The sequence below is a fragment of the Chenopodium quinoa genome, unplaced genomic scaffold (genome assembly GCF_001683475.1).
Source record: "Chenopodium quinoa cultivar QQ74 unplaced genomic scaffold, ASM168347v1, whole genome shotgun sequence".
In the NCBI taxonomy this organism is placed as follows: Eukaryota; Viridiplantae; Streptophyta; class Magnoliopsida; order Caryophyllales; family Amaranthaceae; genus Chenopodium; species Chenopodium quinoa.
This window is the reverse complement of record NW_018743951.1, coordinates 1-12,584: the sequence shown is the minus strand read 5'-3', so window position 1 is coordinate 12,584 and position 12,584 is coordinate 1. Positions and strand designations below refer to the sequence as shown.

The 12,584-nt window shown below is 34.9% G+C and overlaps 1 pseudogene; it reads left to right on the top strand.

The window, feature by feature from the left end:
- On the top strand, positions 1–5,682 carry LOC110689079 (annotated as a pseudogene).
- Positions 5,683–12,584: the final 6,902 nt, after the last annotated feature.

Here is a 12,584-nt window from a genome sequence, read left to right as displayed (position 1 = left end):
CACATAATCCCACTCTAATTAACTCATTTTTACACTAATCACCAATAAATTCCAACTAATTAATAACTCACCACCTTCAAAATATTTTCAATTAACAAACATTCGTGAATTCGTCACAACACCATCAGCTAACAACACCAGCAACCGCCATTTCTCCTCTTTCTCTCTCCTTCATCCGCCATTGTTAGGGTTTCCGACCTTCAACCTCACTCCAATTCTCTCTCCTCCAATTCCCCCAAATTTCTAGGGTTTTCTCAATGGATTTAATCAGCGACGCACTTCGCCAAGCTTTCATGCCGAAACACGAGTATCAAAATCTCAGAGACGAAGATAAAGCTTGGCTCAAGCTTCAACGACCGATTTGCGTGTCAATTGTGTGTATTATCTCTCTTGCGATTGTTGTTTCTACTGCTATTAGTTTGAAGATAGTGTTTCCTGGTGATTCTGGTAATCGCCCTTTTTGTTTTGATCTTCGTCTTCAACCTTTGCCGATTAATGCTACTACTTCTGGTGATTCTGATCCTCTTCCTGGAGCTTTTTATCTTACGGATCAAGAAACCGTTGATTATTATTATATGGTGTTGTTTCTTCCTTCGTCGATCTTGTTTTTGGCCTCCGTCGTTTATCTTGTTGCAGGTTAGTTGGAACGTTTAATTACACCCGTTGACGCGTGATTTTGTCGTAATATTATGAAATACTAAGTAGCATTTTTAGGAAATGTATTTGATGCTTAGTACTCATTTTTTCAAGCATTGTTGATGATATGTGTATGTGTAGACGGGGGAAAACTATGTGTGAAACAATTGAGGAGTACATTATGCTTTGATTGCGTTTATCGTTTGTGCTTATATGGTTAGATTACTTATGATTATTCAATTGAATCGTTCATTGAAATTTACTCTTTTATCGTCTCATTTCCGACATTGGACAATTCGTAATTGTGATAGACAGGGGTTGAGATGTTAGCTAAAGCAATGGCAGGATTTTTGTGTTGCAAATTGGTGGAATATTGCATTTGAAGTGTTTTGATTTGTTTTGGTGTTTGAGATGCTAGGCTTGCTAGCTTACCTTAGTTATGAAGGTTTGGAGTTCATGGCGGCTTGCTTAAGGGAAGCAAAGATAGGATTATAGCTTTGAGTAATTGGTGGAAAACCGAATTTTGAAGTACAAAGGATTTTTTTCACTTAGGAGATTAGTGAGTATGCGCATTCCATACGTGACCCCTGCTTTGGGTTCTGTTGTGGATGGACTGATTGTCTGATTTGCATTTTGCGCTTGTGCTGTATTACATTAGCATCGTGTAATCTATTGGTAGCTAGATCAGATTATAACTTTTTATTGCACTTGAATTACCTATGTTGGAGATATACTAAATTTTTACCTTCTCAAAAGAATTTTTTCTATAAGAGTCTTTCTGCAGTTTTACTTGCCTATGGGTCTTTGACATTTTATTTCATTATATTTGATCACTCTAGTGTAGAAGGAATAAGGAGTGAATAAAGGCTGATAATATCTAGTAGTAGAGTATTTGAGAAACTATAGATTCAAAGATTTTATAGATTGTAGCCTGTTGTGTAATTAACATTCTGAAGTGAAATTGAAGGATGAGCTTATAATTACTAATAAAGATTAGAGAGGGTATGTATATGATGACGCTTCAGTCTGCGAAAGTTGAACTCTTCAGTGATCTCTTACTAAAGTTTTGTGAGTATATCGAAGTTAATAGGATTCGTTAATTGTTGTTCGAAGGGTAATGTTAGTTGGGATTATTTGGAAGGGAAGCATATGATCCTAGCATTAGGATAGCAAGATGCATAGTAGAAGCTACATGCCATTTGAGTGCTTCCTTTTTTTTTTTTTTCTGTAAATAAAAGAAGAGAAGTTAATAGAAGCTGAATTTTTTTTAAATAGGTTTGGGGATCATAAAGATCAGCTCTGCTGATTGTTTAGGAGATGTAAATGTGAATCATACCGGGCAAAACGTTTCTCATAGGCAACTGTATTAGTTTGTGGTGGTTGTAGTTATAGACTTATAGGGGTGTCGGGATGATCCTGGAGCTCTAGAATTTGGTCCTTGTTACTTATTCACATTTTGGTCCTCAGCTGATTCAGTAGGCCGAGGTGAAAAAACAAGGGTTAAGGTTGCCTTGACCCTTGAGTTGAGACTCCACCCTTTCAGGGTCCATTGCAGATGATTGTGGGCCATGGTGATGACAAGTCTATATAAGCTAAATATTAATGTGAAGGAGTTTTGTTGGGTAATTACTCTTGTTTTCCATGAAAAGCAGAAAATTAGGAAAAAAGGAAAGTAATCTTGAATGCTAATGACCTAAGAATATGTGACTGAAATGTATTTTAGATCCGAAATGGAACTATGGAAGTATGAATTTTTTAATTGACATAGCTTTTAAAAAGTGGCAGGATCATTTGGAAATGATTTGAAAATTCTTAAACTTAAACAGAAAAGAGGATTCATGGTGGGTAAAATTCAGAAGTTAGTGGATCTAGTGATTTTAGTAAGAAAAGTTTTGTTTTATGATTTAATGTGGCTTGCTGTGGCTAAATCATTGGAAATATCCTCTGAGATTATGTTTTGGGATGAGAAAAATGTGTTAGCTTTTTAGGAGGCTTAGGATGTTTTTACCATTTCATTTTCTGTTTTCCTTGCAAAATTCTCTTTTGGAGTAGCTTTTGCTTGATGTTTAGTTTAGTTTCGAGAAAGAAGGTTTTGGGGCTACGAAGCATTGGAGATTGGATAATGGATTCCGGTTCTAGTTTACTGTGGTTCAATCGCTTCTGTAAAAGCATTGTTTCGTTCTATTTGTATATTAAAAGGTGGTGCATAACTCTCTAATAGTATGCTGGTTATAATGTGTGATATAAAGAGTAGCTTTTGCTTGATGTTTAGTTTAGTTTTGAGAAAGAAGGTTTTGGAGCTACGAAGCATTAGAGATTGGATAATGGATTCTGGTTCTAGTTTACTGTGGTTCAATTGCTTCTGTAAAAGCATTGTTTCGTTCTATTTGTATATTAAAAGGCGGTGCATAACTCTCTAATAGTATGCTGCTTATAATGTGTTATATACAAAGGATAACATGTTGGTTGACTCCCTTCTGCATACTATAACCCATTCATCGATTTTGGTCCTTGAGTCCTTTACAATGTCAAACTTTTACAGTGGCACTTTAGTAATTTTGTATGCTTAGTGATTATTTAAAGCAAATATTAATTTTTTATGGTCAACTGAAATCTTTTCATGTTGCTGGTTCATGGATGGAAGTGGGGGCTTTAAATGAACTCTGTTTGTGAAGTAGCGTATAGAACCAAGTTTGTACTGCATGAAGCCTTTGACTTAATATTTCTTTGTTTTGCAAAAGTATTAGTTTGCTGTATATCATGGCAAAGACCGCCTTGTAGACTTATTTGGTTTAAAAACTTTTTTCTTTCAGTATGCTGTAAGTCATCGAGGGATTGAAAGATGAATCCATGAGAGCTGTGATTTTCTATGAAATAATTTAAAACCAAATTTTATTTTCTAAGGAAATGCAGATAAAATGCTTTATCTACCACAATGATTTGAGGTCATTTTTTAGTTTTTTATTTAGGTAAAATACTCAAACTATCTTCTATATTTAAAGTTTGAATTCATCATCACTGCATTGCCGTCTTTCTTTGAATTTCTTAGGTAATGTAACCAATATTATGTTTTTTATTTTTAGTATAAATTGGAGTTTTCATGGTCACACACATCCAAGATATCCTACCAAACAAAACCTAGATTATTGTGAAAGATGGAAACTGGACTAAAGAGGGGCAAGGGGCCTTAGATTGCTTTGAAATATGGAAAATGGACTGTTGAATCATCTCTTTCGATCTTGTGGTTGTATACTTGAGTGATCAATAAGTGTGACCTTTACAAATTTGCATTTTTCTCTCTGTTGAATCCAATTTCTGCTTTTGCCATTGATAATAAGGGGTGTTTAAATAGGGGTTGCAATTTAATTGTTACCGATCGATTATTGTCTTAACTGTATTCCAATTCATGGATACTAGTCATACTACTCATTCCATCTTACTGTAATTCTGCTTGCCTGTTCTTCATATTGTTGTATCTAGTGTCCAGTTTGGTGATTAATTTTGTATATGGTGCAGGATTTATGGTTGCTTACGCTGCACCTCAGAGGCATTGGTGCTTGAAGGTGGTCGAGAACAACTATTGTGCTTCAAGGAGGGGTATGCTACTTTCTAATTCTCTGTGATCATCTTATGAATAATCTTTTATTTCTTCAGTGATAAATTATTTTGTCAAGGGGAATAGCATTAGGAAATGGTTGTGGGCTGAAGGGGGCTTATTAATAAAGAGGTGAAAACCAGCTAAATACTAGTATTAAGTTTTCCAGGTCTGCTGTAGTGTCCCTCTCCATTCTAAGCTCTCTTTCTATTTCCTGGTGGATGGGACTCAGCTAGTTATACTTATATTGATGCCCCTAGTGTCAGTAACAAATGTCTGCTCTCTAGGGTAAGAAGTTGTGCACTATAATTGTATTATTGTGAGAAAGCTCTCTATTTCGAAGCTATGTTGTGAGAATATTTATGTGCTATAAAGCAGTACTACATACGTAGGTTTTAGATATTTGAAGATAGATTCTGTGTTGGACGATAATGTTACGCAAATTGAAATATGGTTTCTTATTGTTCTGTTGGTTGAGAGTAAAGTTTTCTTTCTGTAATTTGTATAACTGATCAATCTTCAATGTCCAGATGCTGTTTGAGTGGTTTTACCTACCTTTCAAACAAAAATAGTTAATGTTATGAAAATGCATTTCTTCATACACAAGAAAATGAACAAATGCTCATGTGATGGTCTATGTATATAGTCAAAGAGCCAGCTTTAAGAGTTTCTAAAGACCTCTGTTGCGAGTTCTAAAACATAAAATTTATGTTTACACTCTGATTTGCAGGTGGAGTACGTTGTCTAGCCATCCTTAATATGGTGTTTGCCATCCTCTTTGGTCTTCTTGCACTTTTTTCTGGGTTCTAGTCTTCTCACGTTGGGGAGTAGCTGTTCCGTGCCCTTGTTTTGGTGCTATGAGGTTGCCTCATGGGGACTTGTGATTTTATTGGGAGCCACTGCCATATTCCTGAGAAGGAAAGCTGCTACAATTCTGGATGAGGGCAACTTCTCTGGAAGAAATCTTGGATTGGAAATGTTGGAAGCAAATCCTTGGGAAGTCACACCAGACATTGAGAGACGTGTCAATGAAGGCTTTAAAACGTGGATGGGATCTTCCCTCTTATCCTCGGATGAAGAAGAAGAATCCGAGGAACATGAAGGAATGCCTCGTACTAGTATCAGTCAAAGCAGCAGACAAAGACTATTGACGTGATAGCATTCTCAGTTTCTTGCTATGGTTTTCTGCCATCTTAGTTGAGGATTTCGGTGATGTAGGGATTATCTCTCTGCTCATAGACACAACAAATACTAATGGGCTCTGACACTTAGTTCCTCATGGATAAGTCCATTAAAGGTTGCCTCTGTTTATGTTGGACAGTCTCTAAGTATGAAATCAACAAAGAGCAGCGTCGAGGGGTCTGTACATAGGGAAGGCGCTGATAATCTGAATTTGGCTTCACTGACTTGTGAATTTTATCTAACTGTCAATCTTCTGCATGAGATTAATATGGTTTTTGGTATGAGAAAGTTGTAAATTGCTCCTATAATTTTTCAATACTAATCACATATACTAGTCAAACGTAAAAAATGATCACATATTGTGTTGAATGCCTCTCTTTGTTTGAGACTCTTGTAAAGCTTTGTTACCCTTCAATATGTAGAGCCCACCCCAACTTTTCATTTTGAGAAACAAAATTCGTTTATCAAGGGTTTTACTGGTGAACAGTGAAAATGTTGCAATTAATTATAACTTTGCAATTTAAAAAACATACTTGTATTTTGTTTATCAATAAGAGAAACTTGAAATTATCCCAACATGTCTTTCTAGCAAATACATTAGTTGTTTTTTCATTATTAGGGTGTAAAACTCAACTTCATATTTTAGGTTGTCACATCAAATTTTCATTAATTTACCTACTTATTGTTATTATTCATCTCATAGTGAATCCCTAATAATTTCCTTTAAACTATCATGTGTTAGAAGATTATAACTACACATTCTAGTGATATAATGCAAAGGAAACATAATTTGATATTTCGGATTGATTTTGTTTACATAATTAAAGATACTACATATATTAGTTGACAATGGATGATATTCTAATGCCAAAAGCTAATAGATGCCTAGGGTGTTAGTTAAGATTTCTAATAATGGGAATATGAATTGTAATAGATGATAATTATATCGATAAACACGTAATTTTGACATGCACATCCCAACTTGAGGAAATATATTAAATCGTTATCCAATGTCCTGATGCAATCGTTAGCAAGATCCATTTTTTACATGCTAATTGAAACTTTTTTGCACTTAGCTTATTTCATCGCTATTATTTTTATTTTTATAGGAATTATTACAGTACTATTTAGTTTTCCCTTTTTTCTTTATTTTCGATGTATAATACGATTAAATACACGACAAATTAAATGCAAAATTCTGATATATTAAAACTATACATCGAAAAGAATTCAACATGATATCTCATGAATAATTTTTTTTTTAATTTATCAAAAAATAAAAATTATAATTATTATTTCCCAAAGTTGAGTGAAAATAAATTAGGTAAGAATATTTGTTTTAAAACAAATCCTAAATAGAAATAAATTGCAACCCGAATCACAATCCGGGTCGTCCTCTCTCACACTCTTTTCCTCCACAACTCAATCTCCTTATTCACTAATCACTATCTTCTCCCAAAACCCTAAATTCCTCTTCACCCTCTTTCTCTCTCCTCTCTTTCTCTCTCCTCTGCAACAATGGCGCCTTCCTACGACCACGACGACCACCACAGCAACGCGCCACCATCATCGAACCTCGACACCTCCGGTTACGACCCCAACCTCGTACCAGACTCCGTCAAATCCTTCGTTGTCCACCTTTACCGTCACATCCGCGAGAAAAACGTCTACGAAATCCACCAGATGTACGAAACCTCTTTCCATACTCTCAGTGATCGCTTGTTTAAGGACACTCCTTGGCCTTCTGTTGATGCCATTGCTCCTTTCGTCGATAACGATCATGTATTTTGCTTGTTGTACCGTGAGATGTGGTTCCGTCACTTGTACGCGCGGATGCAGCCCACTCTTAAGCAGCGAGTTGATAGCTGGGATAATTATTGTAGCCTTTTTCAGGTTGTTCTTCATGGGGTCGTTAATATGCAGCTGCCGAATCAGTGGTTGTGGGATATGGTTGATGAGTTTGTGTACCAGTTTCAGAGTTTTTGTCAGTATAGGGCTAAGATGAAGTCCAAGACTGAGCAGGAGATTGCTTTGCTTCGTCAAGCTGATCAGGTTTTTTCTTTTTTTTTTCTTTTTTTGATTTTGTTGATTTTGTGATTTGTGTGTGTTGTGTTTTTGATTGTTCTGAAATTTGTTAATTGGGAATTTTTGTATGGTGTAATTGGGTGCAATTTAAAGCGAATTAAGGTGGTTTTTAGAGAATTGGGTTATATTAGCCGGAGCTGGTTTTTACTGTTTTTTTTGTTGAGAATATCTGAGCTTAAGGGCTTTTAGTTTTCTGGTAATTGGGTGTGCATCGAGGCGAGTTAAGGTATTTTTTTTTTTGAGAATTAGGTTATATTGGCTGGAATTTTATGGTAACATAATGGTGATTTTGGTTGAATTTGTTGAGGATATCTGAATTTAAGGGGTTCAAGTTTTTTGGGTGTTCTTGTGTTGAGGTTGTTTGAGGAGATTGGGGATGGTAGGTGCAATGGTTTGCAATTTTAGGAGAGAACTTGTGTGGCTTCTGTGAGTATGTAGCATTCTCTGTAGTGGAGATGGTAGGTAAATTGTTTAAAATTTTGGATGTTCTTCGTAGAATTTTTGAGTTAATGGCAGTTCTTGGGGCTAGAAAATAGATATGGGAGTACAATTATTGAGTTATTTTTTGAAGAGGGGTTAGATTTGAATGAGAAATCAAGATATTTGACTCTATTGTCATATTAACGATAAATCATTTCATCAATGAATATATGATGATTTTAAAGATTTTAAGAGTTTTCCTTTTTGTTGGATGTTGGAAGCCTTCAATCTGGTTTATCTCTGTTTTTTGTTTATTGGAGGTAGGGAGTTGGACTGTGGGAAGTTTGGGACTTATCTTTGAATTGTTGACAATTTTATCTTTATTCATAGAAGTGAGTTAAGAAAGCTTTTTGATATTTGGATTGCTTGACAGTGGTTTGAGCTTTTAGAGCATTGATGTGTAGTAGTTGGAAGTTTTGTCAAGATAATGGTATTTTAACTTACATAAGGGATTTTGGGTTTCACTGTTCTTATTTAGGGGTTGCTTGAGGAGACTGAGATTGGTGAATGTTATCTTTGTGAATCTCTTGCTATCAGGAAGTTTATCGGGCTGTATGTGTATCAGGGAGCTCTTATGTTCATTGTTGATATGGAGTGTCTACAATTCTTGTTTTAAAATGCTGAACTGTAGAAGTTTAGATTTTTAACTTACATAATGTTGTGCTTTTGGGCTGTTGTTTAGGTTGATGAGACTCTTAAAGTGGCTAAGGACTTGACAACTCATCTATTTTTAGGATACTTACAATGGGTGCTGGTTTGTTGGAATTTTTATGATATGTGGAGGTCAAACATTAGAATCGGAAGTTATATATGGAGGATGAGGGATTTTTTTTTGTTGAAGTTGGGGTTTAATGTCAATGCTTTGAACACCTGGAACTGGTAGAGCTGTGATTTTCAGTGGATTTGCTGAGGTCTAATATATACATATATGTTATATATCCTTTAAATATTTGGGAAGCTTGGGTTCTTGAATTTTTTCGTATGCTTTTGTATTTATATGGAATATGGCTCTTTTTATGTATCCCTCTTTGCAGGTGTGCTACATTTTCTAGAGCTTTTCTTTTTTGGTAGCGTGGGTATATATATGTTGGCCTTGCTTTTGCATTTGTTTGATCAGGGTTGAGGCTTTTTTGATTTTGTAATAAATTGTGATTTGTGTTTTTGATTGTTTTGCATTTGTTAATTGGGAATTTTTGTATAGTGTGATTTGGTGCGATTCAAGGCGAATTTTGGTGGTTTTTAGAGAATTGAATTATATTAGCTAAAAGGTGATTTTACTGCTTTTTGTTGAGAAGATCTGAACTTAAGGGCTTTTAGTTGTGTGGGTGTTTTGGTGATTGGATATGATTCGAGGTGAGTTAAGGTGATTTTTTTTATTTTTTACTTGAGGATTGGGTTATATTAGCTAGAACTTAATGGTATTTAGAGGTGATTTTGGTCGTATGTGTTGAGGATATCTAATTTTAAGGGTCTCAATTTTTTTGGGTGTTCTTGTGTGGTTGTTTGAGCAGATTGGGATGGTAGGTGCTATGGTTTGTAATTTTTTGATGAGAGAATTTGTGTTGCTTTTGTGAGTATGTGGCATTCAGTATAGTGGAGACGGTAGGTGTAAAGTTGTAATTGTGTGGAATTTTGGATGTTCTTTGTAGAATTTATGAGTAGTGCTTGGTGTGGAAGGACAGATATGGGAGTTCAATTATTGAGTAATTTTTGGAGGAAGGGGTAGATTTGAATGAGAGATCAAGATATTTGACTCTATCATCATACTAACAGTAAGCCATTTCATCATAGAATATTTGGTGATATTATATAGACTAAGTTTTCCTATATATTGGATGCATCAGTTTATATAGTAGCCTTCATATGGGATATTTCTGTCTTTGTTTATTGGGGGTAGGGAGTTGTACTTTGTGATGCTTGGGACTTATCTTTGAATTGTTGATAGTTTTATCTTTATTCATAGAGTTGAGGTAAGAAGGCTTTTGATTTTTGTAGCTTTTAGAGCTTTGCGTGTAGTAGTTGGAAGTTTTTGTCAAATACTGGTGATCGATCCCTGATAAGTGTTGAGATCATCTGAATGTAAGGGATTTTGGGTTTTCATTGTTTTTAATTAGGTGTTGCTTGAGGAGACTGAGATTGTGAATGTTATGTTTGTAGATCCCTTGCTACCAGGAAGTTCATCAGGTTGTATGTATATTAGAGAGCTCTTTTGTACATTGTTGATAAGGAGTGTCTACAATTTCAATTTCTTGTTTTAAAAATGTTGAGGTTTTTGGAAGTTTAGATTTTTAACTTACATAAGGTTGTGCTTTTGGGCTGTTGTTAAGTTTAATGAGACTCTTAAAGAGGCTAGGGACTTGACAAGCTATCTTGTTTTAGGAATTTGTAGTAGACCTAGTAGTTGGAAATTTGTCAGAATACTGGCGATTGACAAGTGTTGAGTTTATTTGATTTGAGGGATTTATGGTTTTCTATGTGCTATTTTAGGGTTGCTTGAGGAGACTGAGGTTGTGAATGTTATGTTTGGGAATCTTTTGCCACTAGGAAATTCATCAGGCTGTATACGTCTTATGGAGTTCTTTTGTGCATTGCTTATTAGGAGTGTCTACAATTACTTGATGTAAAATGCTGAAGTTTTGGAAGTTTTAGATTTTTATTTAATATAATGTTGTGCTTTTGGGCTCTCATAAAGTTTTCACGAGTCTCTAAGAGGCTACGGACTTCATAAGTCACTCCTTCCTTGGTTTAATAAGTGTTAGACTTACCACATGCGGCCACGTTTTAATAAGTGTTACACTTCATTTTTGGGCAAAAACTACATTTTAATATTATATCTTTCTCCTCTCATTGTCCCCACTGAAACACGCTACTATTATTTTTTATTATTTCTTTTTTCTCACAATCATTATTTTTCAATGAACTATTAACCTCACTATCTTTCTTTCACAATTTTTTAATACTCCCACTACTCTTAATTTTTATTTTATTTAGGTCAATTAGATTGCCTAAAACTATGTGCCGGTCAAAATGTAATACTTATTAAAACACGGAGGGAGTATACATTTTAGGATTTTTAACTGAGCTGATTTGTCAGAAATTTAATAAGTCAAACATTCATAATTGGAAATTGTTATCGGAGGATGGGGGATTTTGTATTTTTGAAGTTGGAGACTTGTGGTTTTCTGTCAATGCTTGAAACCTGGAACTGGTCTAGATTTTGCAGTAGATTGGCTGAGGTCTAGATATACATATATATCCTCTCATCGCTTGAGAAGCTTGGGTGCTTGATTTTTTTTTTCTCTTGCTTTTGTGGGTGTAAGGAATTTGGTTCCTTTGTAGGTTTCCCTCTTTGCATGGTGTGCTGCATTTTCTAGAAGTTTCCTCTTCTGGTAGTGTTCCTTTCGGACGGTTCCTTATGACGATTCATGTTAGCCGACCCCAGATCATTATGGACTAAAGTTTTGTTGTTGATGTTGTTTCCTTTTCTAGTATGTGGGATATATTTGGTCTTTCTGTTGGATTTATTTGAGGTGGGTTGAGGTTTTTTTTGTTTATTCAACGTTTTGAGTTGCTATGCATCCAATGTCTTACATCATTGGTCATCTTATGAAGGATTGACTCAAGACGTTGAAATAATATTAATTTGATGGTTGCTTTTACTAGACTCTGGAATTATATTATTGACTTTCGTACTTTATGTAGTTTTGGTCTGTTTAGGTATTAATGTTAGTTTTGGTCTGTTTAGGTATCAATGTGAATTGGGGAGGCGTTAATATCATGTTGTGAAGAAATTAATGGAAATTAGACATTTCTTGGAATTTCAAAGTCTACTTATAACAACTAATAAGTCATTGCTCTTTGTTACTCCTCTCTATCCCTTTATCATTTTTGCTCCATTGTCATGTTTTGGGTCAAACTTTATAAACTTTGACCTTAAATTACCGTTAATCTATAAGAGACAATATAGTAATGAGTGATCTTGTTAGATTCGGCTCATTGCATATTTTTATTAATATCACGTTGAATTATATATATATATATATTTTGGTTGGGGGGGGGTGTGTGTGAATTTGGGCTTATCAATTGTATATTTGGTGGGAGGTTGTCAGAGAGGATAGGTGTGAGTACTCCTTTCCTGTCAATGTGCAATTTAATGATATTGTTTGGCACAAATATGTTTTTGGTCTACTTAGTATCAAATCCATTAGATTTATAGAAAATAAGTATATGTTTCTTAGTGAGTTTTATCATGTGAGCTTGTTTTAGTTGTTTTGTGAGGCCTAGGATTATCATGATGAATTGATGACTGATCCAGCGTTTGTTTAATTGGAAGTTACTCTGCTGCTTTAGGCAAGGACTTATTTGAATGGTTTTGGTGGTGGTGGTTGAAGCTTGCCTTTGCATCTTCTGATTTTCTTGAGCTTTTCATTTTTTGATGAGATTCTTCTATATTTCTTTTAGGTTGGGGTTGCTTGATATGTAATACAAAGTACTTTTGAGTATCCTTGTTGACTCAAAGGAGCATAAGGAATTATGGATGCCAAGTTATTAGCAATTAATGGAATTTGGCTGATAGCATTCTCGCACACTTACAAGTTTTCTAAAA